Source organism: Gossypium hirsutum, chromosome A12, assembly GCF_007990345.1.
Source record: "Gossypium hirsutum isolate 1008001.06 chromosome A12, Gossypium_hirsutum_v2.1, whole genome shotgun sequence".
NCBI lineage: Eukaryota > Viridiplantae > Streptophyta > Magnoliopsida > Malvales > Malvaceae > Gossypium > Gossypium hirsutum.
In genome coordinates, this window is record NC_053435.1 from 89,741,095 (window position 1) to 89,747,824 (window position 6,730).

A 6,730-nucleotide genomic window follows, 5' to 3' on the forward strand; every position below is an offset into this window, starting at 1 on the left:
TAGATAAAACAAATCCTCTTATTTTTAGGCTAGATAATAAAAAGAAGGTTAATACTAGTACTTTTAGTTCCTATGGGTTCGACATTCCAGTCTTGCTATAAGCTATACTACTGTTCGATAGGTGCACTTGCCTTTATCGTGATAATACTTAGTTTTCAATTACGATCAATCATAAATATAAAACTTATCACGCACATCAAGTTTTTGGCACCGTTGTAGGGGAACTAAGATATTAGGAACGCTTAATTTTTATTACTTTAGCCATTTATTTTATTGCAATTTAATTTTTATTTTAATTTTGTTTATATCACTAAATATTTCTTTTATTTACTTCTGGCAGGTTTTTATAGTTTTTGACTAGAAGAAACCCGTCAGAACCTCTACTTTTTGATAGTGAGATCAAAAGCACAGCTCGCAGAAACCGAAAAGAGATAAGGAGAAGTCTACAATACATAGAGGAAGGGCAAGAAGACGATATTCAAACCACAACCGAGAAGATGGCTAATAATCATAATAAAAATCAGCTTCCTCCTGTGGTCGCTGCAAATCCAAAAAATCAGAATCCTGCGCCTCGTATTATGTATGATTATGCTAAACCTAATTTAACAGGAACTGAATTGAGTATAGTTAGACCCGCTGTTGCTACAAATAATTTTAAACTGAAACCTAACACGATTCAAATGATACAACAGTTTGTTCAGTTTGATGGTTTGCAGGACGAGGATCCAAACGCTCATTTGGCAAATTTTTTAGAGTTTTGCGACACTTTTAAGATCAATGGTGTTTCTGATGATGTCATTCGCCTTCGGTTGTTTCCCTTTTCGTTGAGGGATAAGGCTAAACAGTGTTTGAACTCGTTCCCAGGAGGGTCAATCACCACTTGGGAACAAATGACTAAAAAATTTTTACTTAAATACTTTCTGCAAGCTAAAACGGCTAAATTAAGGAATGATATTTTTTCTTTTGTGCAGATGGATTTAGAAACCCTCTATGATGCATGGGAGAGATACAAGGATTTATTGAGAAGGTGCCCTAACCATGGGTTACCACTTTGGCTACAGGTTCAAACTTTTCACAATGGCCTGAATCCTTCGACTAGACAGATGATTGACGTAGTTGCTAGTGGAACTATCAATAATAAGACACCTAAAGAGGCTTATGAATTTATAGAAGAAATGTCACTGAATAATTATCAGTGGCAAGTCATGAGGACAAAATCGACGAAAGCAGCTGGCATTTTTAACATCGATTCGGTCACTATGCTCTCTAATCAAGTAGAACTTTTGAATAAAAAAATTGATGGTTTACTTGGCTCTTCACTGGTTCACCCAATAATGCAATGCGATGCAAGTGGAGGTGGAACGAGCAATTCAAGATACATACCCTATGGCCATAACATGGAAAACGAGCAATTATGGGTAATAATTCTTGACCTCAAAATAACTCTTATAGTAACACTTACAACGCAGGTTGGAGGAACCACCCAAATTTCTCATGGGGAGGCCAAGGAAATCAAAGGCCACAACATTCCCTAGGTTTTCAACAACCACCTTACCCGCAAGAAAAGAAGCCAAACCTTGAAGAGATGCTAACGAAATTTATCTCGGTGTCAGAAACTCATTTTCAGAATACCGAGACAGCACTTAAGAATCAACAAGCGTCGATCCAAGGGCTCAAAACTCAGATAGGCCAGCTTACCAAACTGATTTCTGAACGACCACAAGGCAGCTTACCGAGTATCACTGAATCTAACCCAAGGGAACAGCTTAATGCGATTACCATTCGAAATAAAGAAGGTTTAGTTGAACCTAAACCAGAACTGAGGCAAGAAATTGTGGTAAGTAAAGATAAAGGTGAAGTGGACCACAGTAAGAAAAAACCGGTAAGTAAAAACTACAAACCTCGTCTGCCATACCCCATTGCGACAAGGAAAGACCACACAGACGAACAATTTGATAAATTCCTTAAACTATTAAAGAAATTACATATTAACTTACCGTTTATTAAAGCTCTTTCGCAGATGCCAAACGCAGTTAAATTTTTAAGGGAGCTTTTAGCAAATAATAGAAGTTGGATGAGGTGTCGCATGTGGAGTTAAGTGCAGTTTGCTCAACCATTCTATAGAATAAGCTACCCAAAAAATTGAAAGATCCAGTGAGTTTTACGATTCCTTGTTTAATTGGTAGCTTAGATGTAAATAATGCATTGGCTGATTTAGGGGCGAGCATTAATGTTTAAACAGCTAGGTCTTGGGAAAACCAAACAAACTAGGATGAGCATTCAATTGGCTGATAAAACCATTAGATTTCCTAGGGGTATCATTGAAGATGTTCTTGTTAAAATCGATAAATTTATATACCCAGTAGACTTTTTTGTTCTAGATATGGAAGAGGATAGTAACATACCTTTGATTTTAGGACGACCCTTTTTAGTAGCTGCTAGAACTATTATTGACGTTGGCACATGAGAATTGACACTTCGTGTAGGCGATGACACAATCACTCTTCAAGCTCGTGATTATGCTAAAATATCTAGCAATCGAGATGATTCTTTAAGTTCGATTAATTTAAATAATGTTACAACTCAAACTTCTTTGCAGGAGCCCCTTAGAAAGAATGTGATGGAGCCTAACCCATGCCACGAAAACAGGCCAACTCACGAAGAATGAAGACTTCAGATAGATGAACTGGATGAATGGCAAACACCTGTCAATGAGAAACCAAAAGCACACGAAAAATCGAAGCGACACAACGATGAGCATAGGGATGAAACAAAGCAAATTAAAGTTGGGGACAAAGTATTGTTAGATGAAAATGACCCCCAAATTACTACTTTAGAGCACAATACGGAAAAAGTGACTCCCTTCAAAGTAATGAACATCTTCTCACATGGTACAGTCGAAGTAACACATACTGTATTCGGAACTTTTAAGGTAAATAATACTCGACTTAGACCTTATTTTGATAAAATTTATAGCAGAGGTGAGGAGTTTCAACTCCTCAGTCCGCCGTAATCACACGAAATTGAGGTAAGTCGAGCTTAGACTATAAATAAGCTAGGCAACTCGAGCACTAACAGTGTTGAGTTCTTTAAATTTTAGTTTTGAACATCTAAATCATTAACTAAGTCCTTGAACACAGGTTTTCCAAATCCACACGGCCAGGCACATGGGCGTGCCTTAGGCCGTGCTCATACCACGGGCGGCGACATGGCCGTGCGATACTGCCGTGTGAAAACAGAGTAAAATTTTTCCTAAAACACTGGATTCGATACGTTGCCACAGCCGTGCGACATGGCCATAGGCAATCCTGCCAAATCAACGTGAGCGTGCCACACGCCTGTGTCTATAAGCCGTGGTAGAAACTGAGAATTTAACACGGGCGTGCGACACGCCCGTGCCCACCACCCGTGGTCGAAATTGTCAAAATAACACAGGCGTGCACATATATACATAGGCGTGGGAGAAGCGAATGAAGCAAGACACGGCTGTGCGACACGACCATGTGCACCAATACGCCCAAATTTGAAAACCACGAAACACACAGGCTGAAATAAGAGCACATGGATGTGCTTATTTTACTTTTTTTATTTTTATTTTTATTTCTATTTTATTTAAAATTCCATTTCCTCTTATTTATTTTTGAAGACTTCTGTGTTATATTTCAAACTCTGCTTATCCTTATGGTTATTATCGAATTATCACTTAATTCTCTTTCACAGTGGTATTTACTTTCTCAGAATTATGCCTTTCATAAGCTTTACCTACAATTATCACTCTCGCTAATCCAAGGATTTCATCCACAATTTCAGAGCAGTTTCGCTTCTCTCCCTCTTTTGATATTATCTTTATATTGATGTTATATATCTTTGTACATTGAGGACAATGTACATCTTAAGTGTGGGGTGGTTATTTATGTGATTATCAGAAAATCCCTGAATTCTTATCTTGTTCTCAAATAATTTTCTCATATCATTATTGGAGTAAATTTTGATTGATTTATGATTTTTATTGATATGTTCTAAATTAAATCATAGGTAACTGTGCATTGATTGTTTAAACTTTAAGACATTAGAGAATTGAGCATGATTAGTTGAAACTTTTGAGAATTAAAATTATTAGGTTGTTTCCCTGAATTGGGGTATTATTTTAAAGTTCTGAATTTACAAGATTGACATCAAATATCTATAATTTCTGTGAGATTTTGAGCCTTTTAGAGCATATATTCTTCTTGCTCACTGATTTTATTGATCATGAATGTGTCAACATTGATTTGTTATTCTAGAACTTGCATCGATTATACATGTCGAGACCACACCATTGATTTGATATACTAAAATGATAAAGGCACTTAGGTTTTAACCCATTTTTTTCTCTCATAAAAAGCCTACCTACATAATTGACCCTTAGTGAACCCCTTTGAGCTTAACAAACTATTTTTTTTTAATTCACCTAACTCATAACTTAACTATTTTTAATTCATTAAGAATTTTTCCATGTTTATTAACTCCCTTTTTATCGAGATTTAATTTGAATTATTACCTAGCTAGGTTCGTTCTTTTTAGCCCCTGAATTATTTCTTATTATGTACTTGTTCTTAAAAAAACATATATACATACATATTAGTAGTAATTCTTTGTTTAGCTTAATTATTTAATTCTATTTTCTGAGATGAAGCTCAATTGATGTTAGTTGTTTTTCCAATTAGGTAATTTATCAAGTTAATCTCAATTCTAACCGTTTCTTTTTTAGCCTTTATCCATACCTTTAACCCAAAGCCCCGATACAACCTTTCAAAGACCTTTTGATTTGTGTATCATCTCATTTATAGTGGTGGAGATTTGATTTTCATGCAAGCCTATGGTAATAACTCTTCATGTTTGACTAATGAGTGCTTAATTTGAACCTTAAACACATCGAGTGATTTGAGTGAACCTTTAGTGAGGATGTCAACCATCGTCAATTTGGAATCAAAGATAATTACTTAGATTAAATGGGATGCCTATAATTTTATGATTAAAATGCTCGACTTTGACTATTTGAAACTTTAATGTTCTTTTAGTTAAATTTTCAATGCAGGACTGCTTGTGGATTATTTTGAGACGTTATTAATGAGAATTATAAGTTGAGAAGAATTTATTTTGGTTGTGAGTTGAGGATTTTGCTTGAGGACAAGCAAAAGCTTAAGTGTGGGGGTATTTGATAAGTTGCAATTTATACATATTTTTATCCCATGCTTAGCACATTATCGGATGAATTATCATTAGATTTGTGGAATTTGATGCTCCTAATCCTTTAATTTCATTTCTTATACTTAGTGAGCATAAGAGAGTAAAAAGAGTGAAAAATAGGCCAAAAAAGGAGAAAATGGGTCAACGTGGGAAATCAACATGGCCTGGACTTCCACACACGGTTAGACCACACGATCGTGTCTATTTAACAGACTCTAACACGATTTGAAGCACTTGCATACTGGCATGGTACACGACCGTGTCCCTGTCGAGCCCAAGTCTAATTCTATTCTGAAAAAGGAAACTTTTGAGGGTTTTGAGACATTCTAAAACCTATATAAACACCCTAGATGAGGATTAAGGGGAACACACAGAGTAGGAGGTAAGGAATTACTCGAAGAAATTCGATTGATCCATCTCAGAAGCCGGATTCTCCTTCAAGACTAAAGATCTCCCTTCAATTTCCTTCAGGGATTTTTGGGATTCTTTATGTTTTGTTATCATTATTCTTCTGAGATGTTTTCTTTTACACATATGAACTAAATCCCCTAAATACCTAAGGGGGATGAAACCTAATACGGATCTTGTTATTATTTTCTAAATTATATGATAAATACTTGATTTGTTCTTAATTATGTGTTCCTAATTCTTGCTTTAATATTCCAGGATATTGATTCAAGTATTGATGTGCTTATTCAGAGGAGCAAAAGTCTCTGTCTAAGAGTAGATCTAGCATAATTAAGCGGAGTTTATTGCACCCCTAAACATAGGGCGACATAAATTTACCGGATTAAGGTCAAACCTAATAAGGGAATCCATAGATCAAGTTAATGCAACACTAGGGGTTTTAATTAGAAAGAGATTTCAATTAATCAACCTAGGGTTAGACGTTGTTAGTCTCGAGAGAGATAATAATATAAATTAGGGATTTCTACGGATCAAGTCAAGTGAATAAATCGTCTAATTCAAAGTCAAATAACAAGTGAAGTCCAGGTGGAATTTCCCTTAGGTATTGTCTAAATCAATCGGTTTTCCCAAAAGTATTTCCCCAATTTACTTCTTGTGCATTCTTAATTTAGTTAATTAGTTTAGATAAAACAAATCCTCTTATTTTTAGGCTAGATAATAAAAAGAAGGTTAATACTAGTACTTTTAGTTCCTGTAGGTTCGACATTCCGGTCTTGCTATAAGCTATACTACTGTTCGATAGGTACACTTGCCTTTATCGTGATAATACTTAGTTTTCAAGTACGATCAATCATAAATATAAAACTTTTCACGCACATCATTTGTCTTTTTATCCTTCCTGAATATTATCTAAATTCATTTCTTCAATTTCATCTAGATGTAATGAATCGATTGACAGTCTTGGTGAGTTCCAATTTTTTCATGTATTTTTTATTTCTTCTATTATGTGTGATGAAAAATTATCAATCTCCATGTCAGCTATCTTTTTTAATAGTTGAATGGATTCCTTATTTCTATCATCCTAAGTATATCC

At 35.2% G+C, this 6,730-nt stretch overlaps 1 non-coding gene across 1 annotated transcript; it reads right to left on the reverse strand.

Moving 5' to 3' along the window:
- Window positions 1–938: 938 nt before the first annotated feature.
- On the reverse strand, window positions 939–1,045 carry LOC121212087 (small nucleolar RNA R71). The gene has a single exon (XR_005907297.1). It is a non-coding gene; the product is annotated as a small nucleolar RNA R71 (small nucleolar RNA).
- Between the last annotated feature and the right edge of the window lie 5,685 nt (window positions 1,046–6,730).